The sequence below is a fragment of the Sapajus apella genome, unplaced genomic scaffold (genome assembly GCF_009761245.1).
Source record: "Sapajus apella isolate SASKATOON/1434 unplaced genomic scaffold, GSC_monkey_1.0 scaffold52, whole genome shotgun sequence".
Classification (NCBI taxonomy): Eukaryota; Metazoa; Chordata; class Mammalia; order Primates; family Cebidae; genus Sapajus; species Sapajus apella.
In genome coordinates, this window is record NW_022436992.1 from 12337705 (window position 1) to 12358394 (window position 20690).

Consider the following 20690-nt stretch of genomic DNA (forward strand, 5'->3'; position numbering starts at 1 on the left):
GTCTAAAGCAGGCAGCGGGGCAAGGACACTGTCATCTTTGGTTTCCACATTCAGTATTTTTGCCATCCCACTCCTGCCCCAGCCCCTCTGCCCTTTGCTGCTAACAGCACTGCTCATCGCTGAACTGGATGCAGAGCGTTCAAAGGCACTGGGGGAGAAGTCACTCAGCCCAGCCAGAGGTCAGAGTCTCCCTGGATACTGCCTTTGCTCCCAGGAGCAACTGTTGAGGTCTGGATGGACACAGGCCTAGGGAGACCACACACTAGTTTGAGCTCTTCTAAAAAATTGAGGTGAATATCACATAACACAAAATTAACCATTCAAAAGCATACAGTCCCGTGGTATTTAGTATATTCACAATGTTGTGCAAACACCACCTATATCTAGTTCTGAAATACTTTTATTTCCCCAAAAGAAATTCCTGCACCCTTAAGCAGTCATTCCCTATTGCCACACCTCTCCAGATCCTGGCAATGACTAATCTTCATTCTGTTCTCGGATTTACCTGTTCTGGGCATTTTGTGTAATGGACCCATGCAATATGTGCTCTTTGGTGGATGGCCTCTTTCACTTAGTGCAGTGTTTTTCAGGTTTATCCCCATTGCAGCACCATTCCTTCTTATTGTTGAGTAACATTTTGTTGTATGTATTTATATTGTACCACTTTTTGTTTATCTGTTCATCTACCGACGGACATTTGAGTGGGCTATTATGTCTACCTTTTCACTTTTGTGAGTAATGCTACTGTGAACATTCTTGTACAAATACATGTTTGGGTGCCTATTTTCAATTCCTTCAGGTACATTCTCAGGGAATGCAATGGCTGGGCCATACAAAATTCTATATTTAGCTTTTTAAAGGACTGTCCAACTGTTTTCTATAGCAGCTGTGACATTTTACATTTCTGCCAACAATGAAAGGGTTCCAGTTTCCCCACATCATCGCCAACACTTGTTATTTTCTGTTTTTGTTTTGTTCCATCCTAGTGGGGGTGAAGTGGTATCTCATTGTGGTTCTGATCGCATTTCCTGAATGAGAAATGATGTTAAGCATCTATTCATGTGCTTGTCGGCCATTTGTGTTTCTTCTTTGCATATGTATTTCAAGTATTTGTTGTTTAGAAAACACAAGCTACCTCTTTCTATCCACTCTCTCATGGGTGCCACAGCATTGCAAAGGGAACAACTTTCTCAGTAAATGATTAAAAGTTACTCACTTCTTTGTCAGGTATTGTGTAAAACCATAGACAGGGAACCCCTAGGTGCATTAGTTATGAAAACTCTTGCATTTACGATGAATTAACCTCTAAATATTAGTGGTTTAACTCAATACAAATCCCCTGCATTGTTCTGTGACATTCAAATGGGGTTGTGCCAGGGAGTAGGGGGTATTTGCTCCACTCAGTCCTGCAGGGCACCAGGCTCTTTCCCCCATCTTTAATTCATGGCTCCAGGGATCACTGTGCAAAGGGAAGAGAGGATGATTGCCTTTACCAGGGTGATATAGGGAGTGCTGGGGCTGGGGAGCAGGCCTGGAAGCATCAACATCACTCTGTCTACTTTCCACTGGCCAGACCTCAGTCACATGGACTTAATCGTACTCTAAGGGAGCTGGAAAATGGAGTTTACTTGGGTGCCCAAGAGAAAAAGGGAAAAGGAATCAGTAAATACATAACCAGCATAGACCACACTGATATAGCAGAAAGAGCCCTGGTTAGCATCGCTTCTCTGCTACTTACACACTCCCAGGCCTCAGTTTCTACATGGATGCATGAGGATAATAATACCAACCATGTTACCTCACTGGGTTATCTTCAGGTCCAAATGAAATCCGGGATCTGCTTGCCCATTGAACCTGGAGGAGGTAACTCAGTGGGTCTCAGATAAGGCTGTCACCTTCTTGTGGGAGTGGTTTGGAAAAACATTGAGCACATAGAAGTGGTCATATCTGTGGGCGTTTAGTGGGTGGGGTCAGTGAAGCCAGCTGCACAGAAGGATCCTTCCTTTGATGTTCACCTGTGCCATTGGACATTCATTCAGGTGAATAACCTGTTTTAGTTAACTATCTGAACTTGAAAAAAAACTCAGTTTTGCCTATCAATATAAAGTACCTTTCCCTCTCAGGTTTTGCCTGTGCTGAATGTAGCGGTTTTTACTCCATCATTCACGTGTGCCTTTGCTCTTCCATAGTCCTGGTCTTGGCTACAGACCACCTCATGCTCTGACTTCTCTTCAGTTGACGTTTGTTCAGTACAGGTTGGTATAAGTATTTGGGGACCTCACTCTATTGTCTCCTGCAGCTGTGCCTGAGTGTTGGCTGATTAAATACTCATCTGTTTATTATAAAGCTATCTCCTCTTTTATATAGTTCAGGATTTGTGTTGACATGTTTTGAAATTACATGTGTAGGTAGAGCCTATTTGTGAAATTAATTCCAGGGCAGTAAAAGTATCATTACAAAGAGTAGTTCTGGTGAAGGAGGGCTGGTCTATGGGTTGAGAATTGCTAGACTGGGTCATTGCAGTGTGACCCGCTGCCGCTGTGGTGCCTGGATAGAACTCAGTCACATGGACTCAACCAAACCGTAAACAGGCTGGAAAACGGAGTTTAGTTGGGCACCCAAGAGAAAAGGGAAATGGAATCAGTGAATACATAACCTGCATGGAGCACACTGGTGTAGCAGAAAGAGTGCCCATTACTTATCCACTCTCAGGTCTCAGTTCCTATATTCATAAATGAGGGGTGCTCTTTAAATAGCTGTGGAAGGAGTGAACCGGTAAAAGGACTAGTGTAAAAATTAAGATAGTGTGGCCGGGCACTGTGGCTTATGCCTGTAATCCTAGCACTTTCAGAAGCCGAGGCGGGTGGATCACCTAAGGTCAGGAGTTCAAGACCAGCCTAGCCAATACGGCAAAAACCCATCTCTACTAAAAATACAAAAATTAGCCGGACTGGTGGTGGGCACCTGCAATCTCAGCTATTCAGGAGGCTGAGGCAGGAGAATCGCTTGAACCCGGGGGTCGGAGATTGCAGTGAGCCCAGATTGCACCATCGTACTCCAGCCTACATTGCACTCCAGAGACAGAGTGAGACTCCATCTAAAAAAAAAAAAAAAAATTAAGATAGTACAATAAGAAAATTCCAGAATACAAACAGATTTTTAGATCAGTTTTACAGAGAACATTTTGAACCACGTAAAATAAAAGCTTATTAGGTTGGTGTTCACTTTCCACTTGGAAATCTCACACTTAGTTCTAAGCCAAATCAAAGAGAAGCAGTCTAGATTGCTTTTTCTAGTCTTGTTAGGAAAAAGTTGCAAATATCAAACAAGCCACCATCAAAGGGAGTCCAAACCAAAACAAAAATACATTGAATAAGCCTCTTTTAGTAGGGAATTAATGATTCCACTGTTACCGTTAAAAGAAATGAAAGCAGAATCCCGCCAACTCAGAGAAGTCACATGAGGTGCAAAGCAAAGAAAATAATGTCTTTAGAGAGTTTATGTCCAAGTTGGAGAGCAGGTCATGGAATGCTCCCCTGTTAGAGGTCAAAGTGCAGCTCCATATGCCAAAGTCAATTCATACAGACACTTCACCAGTAGTACTGCCCCAAGGACACAGTCCACTTTTTTTCTGGCCACATTAATTTTTTTATTTTAGTGATTTTATTTTAAAATGTTGAAACACTATATTCATATTGTACTGTCAATCAAAAAGAAAAAGAAAAGAAAAAATGTTGAAAAACATAATAAAGAATATCCAGGATTTTTAAAATCACATAAAGAAATGGAAGTCTGTTTTTCTGCTCCTACCAATTCCAGACTCTAGGGTGAGCCTCTTGTCAAAAAGAAATCATTCAAATAAGAGAAAAGAGTGCCAGGTGCAGTGGCTTGCACTTGTAATCCCGACTACTCAGAGGGTTGAGATGGGAGGATTGACTGAGCTCAGGAGTGGAGACCAGTCCAGGCAATATGGTGAAACCCACCTCTACTAGAAAAAAAAAAAAAAAAAAAAAAAAATTACCCAGGCGTGGCGGTGTATGCCTGTAGTCCCAGCTACTTGAGAAGCTGAGGTGGGAGGATCACCGGAACCCAGGAGGTTGAGGTTGCGGTGAGCTGTGATCGTGACATGACACTCCAGCCTGAGCAACCTTGTCTCAAAAAGAGATTTTTGCCGGGAGCGGTGGCGCGTGCCTGTAGTCCCAGCTACTCGGGAGACTGAGGTGGGAGGATCACTTGAGCCCAGGAGCCCTGGGCTGCAGTGCGCTATGCCGAACGGGTGTCCACACTAAGTTCAACATCAATATGGTGGCCTCCCGGGAGCGGGGAGTCACCAGGTTGCCTAAGGAGGGGTGAACCGGCCCAGGTCGGAAACGGAGCAGGTCAAAACTCCCGTGCTGATCAGCAGTGGGATAGCACCTGTGAATAGCCACTGCACTCCAGCCTGGGCAACATAGCGAGACCACGTCTCTAAAAAAAAAAAAAAAAAAAAAAAAAAAGATTTTCAGGACATCAAAAATTTTGACCCAGTAGAAAATCTAATCTCTGGCTAAGCATGGTGGTTCATGCCTGTAACTTTGGGAAGCTGAGCTGTGAGGATTGCTTGAGGCCAGGAGTTCAAGATCAGACTGGATAATATAGCAAGACCCTGTCTCTATTAAAAAAAGAAAAAAGAAAGAAAAGCTAATTTAAATGTTATGACTGCTAGGCCGGGCGTGGTGGCTCACACTTGTAATACCAGTACTTTGGGAGGCTGAAGCAGGAGGATCATGAGGTCCGAAGTTCAAGAGCATCCTTGGCCAACATGGTGAAACCCTGTCTCAACTAAAAATACAAAAATTAGCTGGGCGTGGTGGTGGGTGCCTGTAATCCCAGCTACCTGGGAGGCTGAGGCAGGAGAATCGCTTGAACCAGGGAGTCGGAGGTTGCAGTGAGCAGAGATCGCGCCACTGCACTATAGCCTGGGTGACAGAGTGAGACTCCGTCTCAAAACCAAAAAAAGTTATGACTGCCCAGAGGACATCAATCATTTCTGTATCTAAATTAGCAAACTTATTGCAACATAAATCTCTGTTTCTTAAATACTTTTTAGATCAAGTGTGTCATGCTTCTTAGTCTTTTACTTCTTTGTGCACAAATGCAGAAGTAGAAGGAAGAAAATGAGAGGCTGAGGAGGGGCTGTGGTACTGAGTGTCAGTTAAGGGATCTGGCTTTGCTCAGGACCATAGCCAACGAGAGATTGATCTGTTCTAACTATATCTATAGCTATATACGCATGTACATATGCATTTATATTATTTTATATAGTTCAAAATATTCTTCGATAGATTGATCTAAAATTACTTGTGGCCAGGAGTGGTGGCTCACACCTGTAATCCCAGCACTTTGGGAGGCCGAGGTGGGTGGATCATGAGGTCAAGAGATCGAGACCATCCTGGCCAACATGGTGAAACCCCGTCTTTACTAAAAATACAAAAATTAATTGGGTGTGGTGGTGCGTGCCTGTAGTCCCAGCTGCTTGGGAGGCTGAGGCAGGAGAATCACTTGAACCCAGGAGGTAGAGGTTGCAGTGAGCCGAGATCACACCACTGCACTCCAGCCTGGGTGACAAATTGAGACTCCGCCTCAATAAATAAGTAAGTAAATAAATAAATAAATAAATAAAATCAGCCTGTGTTTGGAATTTTTTCTTATTGTTTGACAGTCTTAGCTCTTAGCTCAAACCTGGTGAGCAGAGGGTCTAGATTCTAGCTCCCACTTACCTCCTTGGCTGAGCATGTGTATCTTGTGGCTCTTGGCCTGTCAGCAAGACACAAATTGGAACCTGGGCTGGACACTAACTGGTGCCCTACCTTGGGGGAATGGCTCTCCTGTCTGGGTCCCACAGTTCTCATATGAATCACACTTACAGCATAGGACGTTTTGTGCTGTGTTCTATACCCACCACCCCACACATGCTTATTAAGCACATGCTCTGCTATTCCAGGCCCCGCACGGTCCAGGCATTGTGTATATATTAATGAGATTTTTGTCCATGGGGAGCATACAGTCTTGTGAGACAGACAAATAACAGGCCAGGCATGGTGGCTCATGCTTGTAATCCCAGCACTTTGGGAGGCTGAGATGTGAGGATCACTTGAGGCCAGGAGTTCAAAACCAGTCTCGTTAATCTGGTGAAACCTCATACCTATTTTTTTTTTAAAGCATATAATAAACAAATGCTATAAAAATTGTGCAATTGGCTGGGCGCGGTGGCTCAAGCCTGTAATCCCAGCACTGTGGGAGGCCGAGGCGGGTGGATCACGAGGTCAAGGGATCGAGACCATCCTGGTCAACATGGTGAAACCCCGTCTCTACTAAAAATACAAAAAATTAGCTGGGCATGGTGGCGCGTGCCTGTAATCCCAGCTACTCAGGAGGCTGAGGCAGGAGAATTGCCTGAACCCAGGAGGCGGAGGTTGCGGTGAGCCAAGATCGCGCCATTGCACTCCAGCCTGGGTAACAAGAGCGAAACTCCGTCTACAAAAAAAAAAAAATAAAAAAAAAAAAAGAGAATATGACTGTGGAAGCTGAGCGACATAGCTAACAGCTGCAACTTTTATCGGATTATAGATGAATCATTTTTACATTTTTTTTCCTTTGTAAAATGTTGTGAAAGACTAAATGACACCCAGATAAGGCCCCTTCCCTTCTTAGTCACTGATCTTTTGTTACAGATTAACTTCTTGTATGAGATGGCACAAAATACTCTATGACTATTAAATTACTCAAGATACAGCCATGCATGGCAGCTCACACCTGTAATCCCAGCACTTTGGGAGGCTGAGTTGGGAGGATCTCTTGAGTTCAGGAGTTTGAGACTAGCCTGGACAACATAGTGATACCCCACCTCTTAAAAATAAAAGGGGATATCTTTGAGAGGAGTTATTTTTACCACAGATAACAATCAGGTTTCCCCCAAAATAATTTCAAAATTAAAAACAAAACACAAAAAGAATGAAGAAGAAACTATAGATTAAAAGAGATTTAAGAGTCAGTTATGGTGACTCTTGCCTGCTGTAATCCAATTACTTTGGGAGGCTGAGGTGGTAGGATTGCTTGAGGCAAGGAGTTCAGGGCACACCTGGTCCACCTCGTGAGACCCGATCTATCTCTATTCAAAAAGTAAAAGTAAAAATTATCAGGGCATGTTGGCATGCTTCTGTGGTCCCAACTACTTGGGAGGCTGAGGTGGGAGGATTGCTTGAGGCCAGGAGTTAAAGGTCACAGTGAGCTATGATCATGTCACTACTCTCCAGACTGGGAAACAGTGAGACCTGTCTCTATAAATAAATAAAAGATAAAATATTAAGTATATTTTTCCTAAAAAGGAACAAGGTAAAGCAATCAGCTTGCTGTAATCATGAACCATCTTTATATGGAAATTGTTGTAATCCCGCTAAGCTTCCTTGTTTCTGCCAATATAGTGAGACCTTAACTTCTTCACTTTGCAGGACTGATCCCATTCCTTTGGAGTCTGTATTTCCCAGGTAGTTATCCTCAAACTTTGTGCTTAAATAAACCCTTTAAAGTTCTATTCTAATCCCTTTGATTATTTCAGGTTGACAGATTAGAGGTTGGTGTGTATGTGTGTCACTATGTTGTCGCCTGATGAATGACGAGGTTCATAAGTTTGGAAAGGAGAGATTTATTTCTCATAAAGGGTTGCAGCCTGCAGGTGGCCATTCTGACAGGTGAGGAAGTGTGGTCTGCAGCCATCGGCCTGAAACAGGCACTTCAAGGGAGGGGTTAAGGACACAGGAATTTACCGTGGGTTGGCCACGTATATATATTCGACAGGTTGCAGGAGGAGCTATGAATGTTCATAAAGGGAAACACAGGCATACATAGTAGGCTAACGAATGCAGCATACATCCTATGTTCAACTTGAGATGTTGAATTAGTCAGGGCTCTCCAGAGGGACAGCACTAACAGGACATATATATATATATATGAAAGGGAGTTTAGCAGGGAGAGCTGGTTCACATGATCACAAGGTGAAGTCCCATGATAAGCCATCTGCAAGCTGAGGAAGAAGGAAGCCCGTAGTGGCTCCGTCCCAGTCCAAAAGCCTCAAAAGCAGGGAAGTCAACAGTGCAGTCTTCAGTCTGTGACCAAAGGCCCGAGAACCCCTGGCAAACCACTTGCATAACTCCAAGAGTCAAAAGGCCAAGGAACCTGGAGTCTGATGTCCAAGGGCAGGAGGAGTGGAAGGAAGCATCTAGCCTGGGAGGAAGGTGAAACCCAAAAGACACAACAAGCCAGATGATCCTGCCTTCTTCCACCTGCTTCCTTCTAGCCATGCTGGCAGCTGATTGGATGGTGCCCACCACATTGAGGGTGTGTCTTCCTCTCCCAGTCCACTGTCTCAAATGTCAATCTCCTCTGGCAACACCCTCACAGACACACAGAGAAACAAGATTTTACCAGCTATCTAGAAATCCAATCAAGCTAACACCTAATAATAACCATCACAGATGGTTAACCTAATTTATTATATTTAGGCCCTATACATCAAAAGGCGAAGCAGAAGACATGAAGGTCCTCTGTGGGCAACCTCTGTAGACTGACCAGCACCACTCCTGTGGGCTATGGTTTCTTATTAGGAAGGAATGCTGGTCAGTGTTGAAACTACAAAATGGAGGGCCAGTCATATGGTTGGTTGAAGTCATCAGTGGAGTAAATCTTTTTTTTTTTTTTTTTTCCTGAAACAGAGTCTCTTTGTTGCCCAGGCTGGAGTGCAGTGGTGCAATGACAGCTCTGCAGCCTCAGCCTCCACCTCTGCAGCTCAAGCAATCCTGCTACCTCAATCTCTCGAGTAGCCGAGACTATAGGCATGCACCACCATGCCCGGCTAATTTTTTAAAAAACATTTTGTAGGCTGGGCACGGTGGCTCACGCCTGTAATCCCAGCACTTTGGGAGACCGAGGCAGGTGGAAAATGAGGTCAGGAGTTCAAGATCAGCCTGACCAACATAGTGAAACCCTGTCTCTACTAAAAATACAAAAATTAGCCGGCCATGGTGGTGTGCGTTTGTAATCCCAGCTACTCAGGAGGCTGAGGCAGGAGAATTGCTTAAACCTGGTAGGCAGAGGTTGCAGTGAGCCAAGAGCATGCCACTGTACTCCAGCCTGGGTGACAGAGCGAGACTCTGTCTCAAAAAAAGAAAAAAAATTGTATAGACAGGGTCTCACTATGTTGCTCAGGCTGGTTTGAAACTCCTGGACTCAAGCACGGTTTCCCTGTCTCAACCTCCCCAAGTGCTGGGACTATAGGCATGAGCCACTGAGCCTAGCCAGATAATCTTTTTTCTGGTTTGTTTTTTGTTTGATCCTTAGGGAAGAAAGCCTAGTGGCAATTAGCAAGGTGGGGTGGGTGGTATAATGAGGTGTGTCTAAAGTCCCAACCTGTCATGGCTAGAAACCCAGTTTTTATGGTTTTGCTGGGGTCCCCTTGGCTAAGATGGGATCTGTTCAGTTAGTTGGGCTTAGTAATTCATTTCCCAGTGTTCCTGTCTGTGATTGTGAATGGGAGGTGCACATCAATGCGTGTTTGCACACACATTGCTGCATGTTTGCAAGACATACAAGTTTGCATGTCTATTTAATGTTCTACACATTCACACCCTGATTAATACTCATGGCTCAGCATTCATAGTGCAGAAGGAGCTTTCCTAACACTGGGGAAAGTAAAATTCCAAGTTTGTTTATGCTGATAACAAGACCACTCAGAGTTTTTGCTGAAACCATGAATAAAACTGCACCAGGGTGAAATTTCACACATGGCTACTTCTTCTAGTCTCTCTTCCCTAGGACTCTGCAACCTAGAGTGTTGATTCTTCAGAGGGACCTTCAGTTCTAGAATGATCAAGGAGTATGAATAAACGTTTGAATGGCCTGGATTATCTTCCACTTAAGATGCTGCAGAGTTCACTGGGTCAGAGCTCCAGGGCTGGCAGGCCTGGTCACCTATTGGGGAAATGACCAGTTCTGAGCTTTTCAGGTTTGAGGGCAAATCAGCCACTTGGTGGTGGGAATTTAAGGGATAAGGGGGGTATAATTTGTGAAATATATATATATTTGGTCTTCATCCTGTTTCCTGAGATACAGCGTCTAAAATCTTTGGAATCTCCAAAGTGGTAAGTCTTTTCGTATGCTACTAAGTTGACTGAGAGCTGGAGGTTCCTGGATAGCTTCTGAATGGTGCTGGCCACAGAAAGGCCAAGACAGGACGAGAGGGTTGGGACTTTAAGCCCCACTTAACAACCTCTAGGGAGGGAGAGGGGCAGAAGGTTGAGTTGATCACCAAATGGCCAATGATCTAATCAATTATGCCTATATAGTAAAGCCTCCATAAAAACCCCAAAGGATAGGGTTTGGTGAGCTTCTGGACAGCTGAACACATGAAGGTTCCTGGGGGTAGCAAGCCGGGGAGGGCATGGAAGCTCCAAGACTCTTCCCCCAAACCTCACCCCATGCATCTCTTCATCTATATCCTTTGTAATATCCTTTATAATAAAGCAGTAAATGTAAGTTTTTTCCTGAGTTCTGTGAGCCACTCTAGCAAATTAAACCCAAGGAGAGGGAGTTGGGAACCCCAATTTCTACCCACTTGGTTAGAAGCACAAGTAAAACAACATTGGGTTTGTGATTGGCATCAGAAATGGGGGACAGTCTCATAGGACTGAGCCCTCAATCTGTGAGATCTGACACTATCTCAAGTAGGTAGTATGAGAATTGAATTTAACGCTGGGTGCAGTGGCTCATGCCTATAATCCCAGAATTTTGCGGGGCTGAGGTGGGCAGATCACTTGAGGTCAAGAATTCAAGACTAGCCTGGACAACATGGTGAAACCCTGTCTCTATTAAATATAAACATTAGCCGGGCTTGGTGGTGGGTGCCTGTAATCCCAGCTACTCAGGAGGCTGAGGCACGAGAATCACTTGAACCTGGGAGGTGGAGAACCAGTGAGCCAAGTTTGCACCAGTAATCTCAAGACTCAGTATCAAAAAAAAAAAATTGAATTGAATTAGCAAACACCCAGCTGGTGTCACCTCCTGGAGGATTGGTATGTGGGGAAAAACTCCCATACATCTGAGGTCACAAAAGTATTTCATGCCGTGATAGTAAAGGAAAAAGTTTGCTTTTTCCTCTATGTTCTCAGAGGCTACTTCCAAAAGGCAGGCAGAGCACCTACCTCACCCCCACCCCCTTATTCCAGCTCCAGGGCTGCCTCTCACCATTCCTGCCTTGAGGACAGTCCAAGCAGAGGCATCCTTCCACCATTTAGTCACCTTATACCCAATGTACACAGATCCTTGTATCTGTATCCTGTGAATCAGGGGACCCAGGAGGTGGGTCCTGCTCTATCTGAATCAGAACTAGCAGCAACACTCTGGCTAATTCTGCTCTAGACACCTACCTGGGAGGAACAGAACTGTCAGCAGGTCAGGCAGCTTGAGCTACCCCTGGGACAGGGAAGTCAGAACTCGGTCCAGACACATGCCTGCCCAGCTCCCTGGACAAGGGCAGGAGCCATCCTTCCCTCCAGACTCTCCTTTTTCCGTTGTACTTTAGCGTAGGCAACAAAGCAAGGCTTCATCTAAAATAAAGAAAGAAAGAAAGAATTATTATTAACATGGTTGGGTGCAGAGCCTCATGCCTGTAATCCCAGCACTTTGGGATTACAAAGCAAGGCAGGAGGATTGCTTGAGGCAGGAGTTCAGCACCAACCTGAGCAACATGGTGACACCGCCATCTCTACAAAAAATGTTTAAAAATTAGTCGAGGGTGATGGCATGTACCTGTATTTCTAGCTACCTGGGAGGTTAAGGTGGGAGGATGACTTGAGCCCAGGAGTTGGAGGCTGCAGTGTAGTATGATTTCAACACTGCACTCCTGCCTGGGTGATAGAGGGAGACCTTGTCTCAAACAAACAAACAAACAGAAAAGAATTCTTTTTCTTGCTCTGTCACCCAGGTTGGAGTGCAGTGGAACAATCTCAGCTCACTGCAACCTCTGCCTCCCTGATTCAAGTGATTCTCGTACCTCAGCCTGTTGAGTAGCTGGGATTATAGGAGCATGTCACCACTCCTGGCTGATTTTTGTATTTTTAGTAGAGAAGGGGTTTCAACATGTCAGCCAGGCTGATCTTGAACTCCTGACCTCAACCTGACCTCAAATGATCCACCCACCTTGGCCCCTCAAAGTGCTGTGATCACAGATGTGACCCACTGTGCTGTGCCCAGAAATCTTTTTTTTTTTTTTTTGAGACGGAGTCTCACTGTTTCACCCAGTCTGGAATGCAATGGCACGATCTTGGCTCACTGCAACCTCCGCCTCCTGGGTTCAAGCGATTCTCCTGCCTCAGCCTCCTGAGAAGCTGGGATTACAGGCACCTACCACCATGCCTGTCTAATATTTTTTGTATTTTCAGTAAAGATAGTGTTTCACGATGTTGGCCAGGCTGGTCTCGAACTTCCGACCTCAGGTGATCTCCCTGCCTCGGACTCCCAAAGCGTTGGGATTACTGGCATGAGCCACCATGCCCAGCCAAGAATTCTTAACTAATAAAAGACGGTTAACTACCTTAAGTAGTTCAAGAGGACTATAAGGCAGGGGCTGACAAGCTTTTTCTGTAAAGGCTAGATAGGCAATATTTTTAGGCTTTGTAGGCAAGAGACACAATCAAAAACATTAGGTAGGTCCTCATATAACAACACAAAAGAAAATGTCCACACCTTTTTTTTTTCTTTTCTTTTTTCTCTTTCTTTCTTTTTTTTTTTTTATATAGAGACGGTGTTTCTCCATGTTGGTCAGGCTGGTCTTGAACCCCTGAGCTCAGGTGATCTGCCTGCCTCAGCCTCCCAAAGTATTGGGATTACAGGCATGAGCCACTGCGCCTGGCCTTTTTTTCTTTTTCTTTTTAAATGTCCACAGTTTTTATAGATGAAATTCAAAATAAAATAATGAGTACATGTTTTGGAATAATGTCCTATGAATGAAAAGAATGGGATCCATTTTGTTGGGATAATATTTTGCTTAGTTGAGGCTCCAGTGTAAAACCTTCTCAGCTCAAGGGAAGTACAGAAGCTGGCTTTGGGCTGCAGGTGGTGGTGTGCCAGCTCTAGGTCCTATCTATGGGGTGCAGGGAGGGTGAACAAGAAACTGAAACTTGGAAAAGGGTCTGTTCCCCACGACTGAGATTGAGGATTGAGACCTCTGCAGAGAAAACCAGGTCAACAGCCCACTGGGAGCAAAGAAATTAGTTAGAGCGCACAGGACACGGACCATGGACACAGACAAGGACGGACGGACACACACACACACAGCCACAGAAAAGTGCCAACTTGGGGGCAAAGTCCCTTTTTCCGCTTGCCACTTCACAATGACCCTCCATCGCCCTCTACTGGCAGAGACTAGCGTCAAGCCAGCCGGCAAACCAGAGGTGTCCTATAAGGTCCTGTTTTGCAGAGCAAAAAGACTGCTTGGAGCTCAGAGGCAATAATTCCATAACTTGCACAGGGATATTCATAAAGTGAGGCAAATAAATTTTCCCCCAACTTCGTTTCTTGCCTTTAAAAATATTTATTAGAAAAAGTCTCAAATGGTACAAAATTCAAAATAGAAAAAAATACACACTTTGAATAGTCAACTGCAACCTGTTCCCCCCACTCAGTTCTCTGCCCCCAGAGCCCACAGTTATCAGTGTATTGTGTATCTTTCAGAGCTGTTCGATGTACACATAAAATGCTTTATTTTCTTAATTTCCATTTTACAAATTTTACAACAAAATCTTCTATTTTACACAACTTTAAAATATCTCGGCGGTTACATCTATTAATTTTTCTTTTATGGTCTCTGGCTTAATGTGTCTTATTTAGGAAGGCCATCCATTCTTCAAGATTAAAAATATTTTTCCCGTATTTTCTTCCAGTACTTTTATATTTTCGTTTTTACAGATATATCTGTAAACCATCTGGGTTTTAATATTTGAATAGAGTGTGAAGTGACGATTAGATTTTATTTTTTTCCAAGCGGGTGGCCGTTTTACTGCTTCAGTGTTACCTAATTCATCCTTTCCAGCGGATTCAAACGATTTAATACTGCGGCCACTAGTCCCCAGTCATCAGTCCCCAGTCATCCCTAACCGAGGATGGCTACGTCCCACAGGTCCCTCTCTTCCAGGCCTTCCCAGCCTTGCCCCTTCTCTCTCCTGGACCTTCTCGCCTTTTTTGCGGCGTCCCCACCCTGGTGATTCTTCTTGCTGCGTCTAGGCCTCCCTGTACTGCCTGGCGCCCCTTCGGCCTTTCTCCTGCCCCTGCCCTCTTTGTGTGAGTCTCTCTTCTCGCGGTGCTTCCCCTTGGGCTCTGCTTGCCCCCCGCCAGCGGCTCCCCCTCCTCCGACCTCCCCGTGCCGCCTCCTCCGGCCTCGGTCCCCTTGGCCAGCCTGCTGGGCGCTGCCGCGGGGCTCCCAAAAGAAGCAACCGGACCCTTCCCTGCCTGGCGCCCAGCGGACGCCTGTGTTCTCTCCCTGCCCAAATGGGCTTGGAAGCCACCGGTGTTTGAAGTAACGATCCTGATTTTTTTGACTGTGGTTTACAGATTCCAGTCGTGGTGGGGCATAGGGAATTTTAGGCCAGGGAAGCACCCGGCTTTCCACGGTCCTCAGCCTTTCCAAGTAAGCGGGGAACACGTGGGGCCTCCCGAAGGGAAATCTCTGCTGCTCCGGCCCCCGAGGCTCAGTGGGGCCCCTTTCTTGGCACGTGGAGTCGTCCCTCACCTTTGTAAAACAAAGCGTTGGTTGCAATCCTCTGGCTCTCTGCTTTCTAATATAATCCTCCAGTTCAAGTTGAAAAGAGTCAGAAGCGTTAGAATTTTCCTTTATATTGACTACGGATGAATCTCTGCTAGGGAAAATGGGGGAAACCTTCTGTTAAATGTATTGTTTTGCTATGCATCTTTTTGTGTGTCCTAAAGAAAAGATCAGACTCCAATTTCTAGGGGAGATTATATCATGTAAGATACTGTAAGTACTATGTAGTCATTTATGTTTGAAATATATTTTTGATATAGACTGAGAATCATGAAATATAATGGACTAAGAAAATGAGCCTTAAAACTGTAAATTTGAGGATCCATAAATATGTAATAAATATAACACATATAGATAGGCATAAAATTTATCAGTAGTTACCCCAGGTTTAGGGGAAATTTACATAATTTTAGTCTTAATTGTTCTGAATTTTTGCCATAAATACTATCACTTGTGTGATTATTAAAAAAAAAAAAAAAAAATTGCCGGGCGCAGTGTCTCAGGCCTGTAATCGCAGCACTTTGGGAGGCCAAGGAGGGCGGATCACGAGGTCAAGAAATCAGAAATCAAGACCATCTTGGCTAACATGGTGAAACCCTGTCTCTACTAAAAATACAAAAATTAGCTGGGCCTTGTGGCTAGAGCCTGTAGTCCCAGCTGCTAGGGAGGCTGAGGCAGGAGAACTGCTTGAACCTGGGAGGGTTAGATTGCAGTGAGCCGAGATCGTGCCATTGCACTCCAGCCTGACACCTGGGGACAGAGCAAGACTCCGTCTCAAAAAAAAAAAAAAAAAAAAATTAAGTTGTTTCAAGAAAATAGACATTCAAGCAGCTAAATCTAAAATCATTCATAAATTCTACAAAAACAGAACAAGCTAGTCTTGTTCTTATCATAAGCCAAGAAAGAAATAATAGATCATTAAACATATTCCCAGGTCACTCACATACTATCTATGTTAAATCTAATAGTTGAGGTGAAAAAACAGAAGATGCTATTTATTGTGTTAAAATCCCAAACTACGATTTTCCTTCTTTTTTTTTTTAACAAGTGAAGAAACTGAGTCACAGAGAATTTAAGTTGCTTACTTAAGGTCACACACAGCCAAAAAGAACAAGCAGGATTTAAACCCAGAGAGAGGATTCAGAGCCTGCTTGTTCCGACATACTCCGTAGCTCAGAATGCTTTTCATCTCAGGTTGCTACCAACCGTATAGGTGTTTTGGGGACCAAGACAGTGATTACAACTGAAGGGCTGGGGATAGCACTGGGGATGCCGCAAGTGGCCAGTGACTGGTAGCTGTTAATATTCTGATTAAGATACCGGAATGAGGACCCAAAGCGTTAAATGTTTTACTATTGATCTATTCTGAGAACTCGCCTCCATTTTATTTGATTAATTTCTTCTTCTTCTTCTTTCTTTTTGTGCTTCAGGGTCTTGCTCTGTCACTCAGGCTAGAGTGCAATGGTATGATCATGGGTCACTGAAGCTCTGAACTCAGTTCGAGGGAGACACCCGCTGCTCCACACCTCACAGTCAGCATCATCAGCAGGTCCTGCCGATTGCTCTATTTTCAAAACTCGTCCAGAATCTGACCAATTCTACCTAAACTGCTCTCGCCTGGGCCAGGGTGCCACATGTCAGGGCAGTCACCCTTCACTGGTCTCCCAGCGCCTGCTCAATGAGCCTATTTCCAAACCAGTTGCCAGGATAACCATTTTAATGTGATGTCATCCTGGCTATCTCAAAACCATCAGAGGGTGGGTGCGGTGGCTTATGCCTGTAATCCCAGCATTTTGGGAGGCTGAGGTGGGCGGATCACCTGAGGTCAGGAGTTCGAGACCAGCCTGGCCAACATGGTGAAACCCTGTCGCTACTAAAACTACAGAAATTAGCCAAGTGTGGTGGCACACGCCTGTAATCCCAGCTACTTGGGGGGCTGAGGTAGAAGAATCACTTGAACCCAGGAGGCAGAGGCGACAGAGCGAGACTCCGTCCCAAAACAAACAACAAATAAAACATCAGAGGGCTTCTCCATCCCTCCCTCAGAAGGAAGTCCAGATCCCCACAGTGCCTACAAGGCCTGAGACTGCGGGTCACTCCCTATCCTGAGGCCTCCACTTTCTGACTACCTTCCTCATGCTCCTCTCCAGTCACACTTCCCAGCTGGAAGGTAGCAGAGAGGCACACCCTGGCCTCAGGGCCTCCCTGTCCCTAAGCCTGCAAAGCTCTTCATCTCTGCACCCACACTGGAAGCCCCCGTGCCTCCCTGGTCTTAGCTGCAATGTCACCTTCTCAGAGTTTTAATGACTCTCCCCATGGGACAACCTCTGCCCCTCCCCTGCTCAATTTTCCTCCATGGCATCACCATTTCCTAATAGAGTGCTTTAAGATATTGAGATATCTTGAGGGTTTTGAGACAGGGTCTCGTGCTGTTGCCCAGTCTGGAGTGCAGTGGTACCATCATGGCTCACTGCAGCCTTGACCTTGGGTGAAGTAATCTATTACTCAATTACTCCCACCTCGGCCACCTGAGTATCTGGGACCACAGGCGCACGTGACCATGTCTGCTTCATTTTTTGTATTTTTAGTAGAGATGGGGTTTTGCCATGTTGCCCAGGCTGGTCTGGATCTCCTAGGCTCAACAATCCACACATTTTGGCTTCCCAAAGTGCTGAGATTATAGGCATGAGCTACTGCACCCAACTGAGATGTTAAGATGCTGGTTCTCTTGGCTGGGCGTGGTGGCTCATGCCTGTAATCTCAGTACTTTGGGATGCCCAGGTGGGGGGATCACTTGAGGTTGGAGTTCAAGACCAGCCTGGCCAACACGGTGAAACCCCATCTGTAATAAAAATACAAAAATTAGCCAGGTGTGGTGGCACACACCTGTAATCCCAGCTACTTGGGAGGCTGAGACAGGAGAATCGCTTGAACCAGGGAGGCGGAGGTTGCAGTGAACCAAAATGGCGACACCACTCCAGCCTTGGCAACAGAGTGAGACTCTGCCTCAAAAAAAAAAAAAAAAACAAAACGGGGAGGCGGGGGGAGGTGTGGCCGGGCGCAGTGGCTCACGTCTGTAATCCCAGCACTTTGGGAGGCCGAGGGGGGCAGATCACGGGGTCAAGAGATCGAGACCATCCTGACCAATATGGTGAAACCCTGTCTCTACTAAAATACAAAAAAATTAGCTGGTCGTGGTGGCGCGCTCCTGTAGTCCCAGCTACTCAAGAGGCTGAGGCAGGAGAATTGCTTGAACCCGGGAAGCAGAGGTTGCAGTGAGCCGAGATTGCACCACTGCATTCCAGCCTGGTGCCTGACGACAGAGCAAGACTCTGTCTCAATAAAAAAAAAAAAAAAAAAAAGACCCTGGTTCTCATCCTAAATTTCTGCTGAGCTCCTTAGCAATGCTGATACTGCTCATACCCAGACCACGCTTTGAGTAGCAAGAACCTAACAATTTAATGTTCATATTTGGTCTGTTTTCTATCCTACCACACTTGGATGTAAGCTCCTCATGGGTAGATTCCTTGACTGCTGTTTCCTCAACATGTCAAATTGTGCTCGACGTAGATGCTTAATAAATACTTGCTGAATGAATACATGAGTGAAGAATGGCCCTGACCTCTCCCAACATGTTCAGGTCCACTAAGAGAACCCCAGATCTAAGGAGTCCTACCACTTCAGCCGTGCTTTCCACACAGCCTCCTCTCATTTGCCCCTCAGCCGTCTTCCTTAACAACTAGCCATCCAAACGCTGCCAAATGTCAGCACAAAAAGAGAAACGTCTCGTTCACTTCTTACCTGGAATCACTGCCATGCATTAGTTTACTGAGAGAAATTTCCACAAAAAAGATGGAACCCTCACCTCCTTTAGACTAGAAGTCGTTGGGGTCGTGTAAGTAGAGGTCCTGGGGACCCCCAGAGTGCCACCTGGTTAGAACTCAGAAGGAAGTTAGGAGCCCTAGCACAGTGGAGGATGCTTTACTCTGAGCTTCAGGAGAATAATCCCAGATTCCTCGCTGCTCGCCAGTCCCAGGAAGCAGGAAGCCACACCCCCTCTTTCGCCCCGCCTCTTTGGTTTCAGGCCCCCTCATCCCACAGCTTCACTCTCCGAGAAACAAATCCAATCACAGACACTAAAGTGATTTAGGAACACCCAAGTTAATCGCCTTGGAACGCAATCAGCCTATAACCTAATCAGTGTTATTAAATCCTGTCTGAAGAGCGTATCTTGAAAACAATTTAATAAAATGCTAATTCTTAATTTGTGAAATACAGCATACATGCAGAAATGTGCACAAAATAAAAATCTACAGCACAATGGTTTATCACTAAGGCAAAGTCCATCCAACCACCATTCAGGTCAGTAAACAGAACTGAGCCACATGCCGGATTCGTCTCCTTTCCCTCCTAACCTTCACTGTGCTTTTGTCTCCCACTAGCCTGTGTCTTTTAGGGGAATCTCATCGTTGCTTTTCTGGATAGTTTATTACTTACATGTAAGTCTCGAAATGCTATAGTTTTGCCTGTTTTTTGGATTGTACTTTATATAAATGGAATCGTACACTGCACTTTTTTGTACAGTATATTTCTAAATTTTACCACGTTCATTTTCATAGCTATATGATATTCTATTCTTAAAATATATATATATTTCATAGACTATGTATGTGTGCATTATGTATATATGTGTGTGTATATATATAGATGGATACTAACAGATTATTGATCTGTTCAAGGGTATTGTGATTGTCCCCAGTCCAGGCCATTTTAAACAACACTGTCATGAATATTCTCATATACACTTCCTGACATACATAAACTTGCATTACTACAGCGTGTTTACCTAGGAGTGGGATTTCTGTGCTACACAGCATGGTATATTCCTTTACCAGACATAGTAATACCATAGGTTTTTCAAAAGAGTTTAATATCATTTTTATTTTTGGGACAGAATTTTGCTCTTGTTGCCCAGGCTGGAGTGCAGTGGTGCGATCTTGGTTCACTGCAGCCTCCGCCTCCCGGGTTCAAGCAATTCTGCCTCAGCCTCCTGAGTAGCTGGGATTACAGGCGCCCACCACCATGCCCAGGTAATTTTTTGTATTTTTAGTTTTGCCATGTTGGCCAGTCTGGTCTCAAACTCCTGGCCTCAAGTGGTCCACCCACCTCAGCCCCCAAAGTGCTGGGATTACAGGTGTGAGCCACCAGCCTGGCCATTTTTCCTTATCTGTCGTCTACGAATGAGCCCTCTGCTGGCTCTGTGTGTTGCCCTGTATTTTCATTCCCTGGGTGGTGGTATCTTGCGGTGAACATTCTTAATTTTAATGTTGTCAAACTTAGCAATCACACTTACAGGGTTAGTGCTTTTTAATATCATATTTAAGATATATTTTCCTAATCCTAAACTGGGGTTTCTCCACGTGGCAGTGTAGATATTTTGAGTGATATAATTCTTTGTTGAGAGGAGCTGTCCTGTGCATTATGGCATGTTTAGCAGCAACCCTGGCCTCTACCACTAGATACCAGTGGCAACTCCCTTCCCTCAGTTATGACAACCAAGAATGTCTTCAGACATTGCCAGAAGTCCCCATGTTTCAGAAACATTGTCATAGATCATAAACATATTATCATATGATGCCTTATAAAGGCTTCAGCACAGGCCGGGCGCGGTGGCTCAAGCCTGTAATCCCAGCACTTTGGGAGGCCGAGGCGGGTGGATCACGAGGTCAAGAGATCGAGACCATCCTGGTCAACATGGTGAAACCCCGTCTCTACTAAAAATACAAAAAATCAGCTGGGCATGGTGGCGCGTGCCTGTAATCCCAGCTACTCAGGAGGC